Source organism: Humulus lupulus, chromosome 8, assembly GCF_963169125.1.
Source record: "Humulus lupulus chromosome 8, drHumLupu1.1, whole genome shotgun sequence".
NCBI classification, from domain to species: Eukaryota; Viridiplantae; Streptophyta; class Magnoliopsida; order Rosales; family Cannabaceae; genus Humulus; species Humulus lupulus.
Window position 1 is genome coordinate 180,401,198 of NC_084800.1, and position 2,058 is coordinate 180,403,255.

Consider the following 2,058-nt stretch of genomic DNA (forward strand, 5'->3'; position numbering starts at 1 on the left):
TTTAGTAAGATATATATGTTTTTAAGTCAAAATCTGAGAAGTGAGATTTAATTTTGCTGAGGTTATATTGGACATAATTTTAATTTAGAACGAAAGTATCTGAATTAATTGTGTAACTGTTATTAAGTTGTCGAGATTAATGCTACCTTTGTGGTTCAATTTACCATAGAAATATAGGAAATTGTCACCTAGGTTGAGTTTATAATTCATAGTATGATTATAGGCTGCTGTATCAACTTGTTAATTGAATTAGGTAAAAATAAGAAGAATTCACACTTTGCATTAGGGAATAATAGGGAGGATAGTTGATGAGATTGAATATCCTAATTGTCTCTTCAGTGATTAAACTAAAAGTTTTACTATTAGTTATTATTCAATTTAATTTTCGATTATTATTTCTGCACTTTATAGTTTCTTTTGCTGTATTTTACAAAAATCAAGAATTTCAATTCATCAAATAGAACAAAAAATTAATTGACTGGTAATTGATAAATCAGTCCTTGAGGACGATACTTGGTTTTACCATTTTATTACGAATTTGCGACTGTGTGCACTTGCATAGCAAAATTATCGCAACAAGTTTTTGGCGTCGTTGCCGGGGACTGAAAATAATTATCAATATCAGTCTAATTAGTTTTTATTCTAATTTGATTTTAATTTCTCTTGTTTCTAATCTGTTTAGTTGCTTAATTTGTCTATCTCATGTGAATTTTGGTATATGCGTGGCAGAAAAGGAAAGGACACACTTGTTCCTCTGAATCCTGAGATTGAAAAGTCTTGCAATCAAATCAGAAAGAACAAGAGAGAGGCCCAGAAATCTGTGAAGATGGCACAGAATGAAGGGGATGGCAGGAATGTTCAAACTCCTGGAGCTGTACAAGGGGTTCAGGTTCAGACCAATGCTGAGAGGAGCCTGAGAGATTATGTGCTACCCACTTTGACGGGAGTACAAAATAGTATACGCCCACCAACTGTGGAGGCCAACAACTTTGAAATAAAGCCCACTATTCTACAAATGGTGCAGTCTTCTGTGCAATTCAATGGGTTGCCCTTTGAAGATCCTCACACCCATTTGTCCAATTTTCTGGAGTTGTGTGGAACCTTCAGATATAATGGGGTGAGTGATGACACAATCAAGCTCAGGCTTTTCCCATTTTCTCTAAGGGACAGAGCTAAAATTTGGCTGAACTCTCTGCAGCCAAACTCTATTGTCACCTGGCAAAATCTAGCTCAGAAATTTTTGTCCAAATTCTTCCCTCCGTCCAAAGCTGCTAAATTGAGGGGAGAGATAAATAACTTTTGCCAGAATGACGGAGAGTCATTGTATGAAGCTTGGGAACGGTTTAAGGAACTCCTGAGAAGATGTCCTCATCAAGCATTGAACAGTGGATGCTAGTACAGAATTTCTACAATGGTTTATGTCCTACAACCAGAACCATTATTGATGCTGCAGCGGGTGGTACGTTTATGAGTAAGAGTGCAACTGGTGCATATGAGCTGCTAGAAGACATGGCCACAAACAACCATCAGTGGTCTGAGGAAAGATCATCAGGAGTTAGAAAGGTAGCTGAGGTGCATGAGCTGGATGCAATCACTGCTCTAACAACGCAAGTAGCCTCTCTGACAAAGCAGTTACAACAGAGCAGTGTATCTGCTAATGCGGTTCAGATGGCAATGAGGTGTGAAATGTGTGGTGGTGCTCATTCTATCGATCAGTGCCCTATTTGTATGAATAATAACACCCCAATGGATCATGCCCAAGTTCAAGCGGTGGGAAACTTTCAAAGGCCACTCAATAATCCATTCTCCAACAACTACAATCCTGGGTGGCGAAATCATCCCAATTTTTCGTGGAAGAATAATCAAGGCCAACAACCTCAGTTTCAGGGCCAATTTCAGAATAACATGCCTCAGCCACCTATGAATCAAGCTTCGTCATCACAACAGCCTAGGCCTCAACAATCAATGCCTCAACCTGAGAGGCCTAATGAACTGCAAGCTGCCTTGTTGACTCTTACTAATACTCAGACTCAATTTATGACTGAGACCAGATCCTCT

General features: G+C 38.6%; 1 non-coding gene across 1 annotated transcript; it reads right to left on the bottom strand.

The window, feature by feature from the left end:
* Window positions 1-1,273: 1,273 nt before the first annotated feature.
* Window positions 1,274-1,380, bottom strand: LOC133799044 (small nucleolar RNA R71). Its single transcript, XR_009876252.1, has one exon. It is a non-coding gene; the product is annotated as a small nucleolar RNA R71 (small nucleolar RNA).
* Window positions 1,381-2,058: the final 678 nt, after the last annotated feature.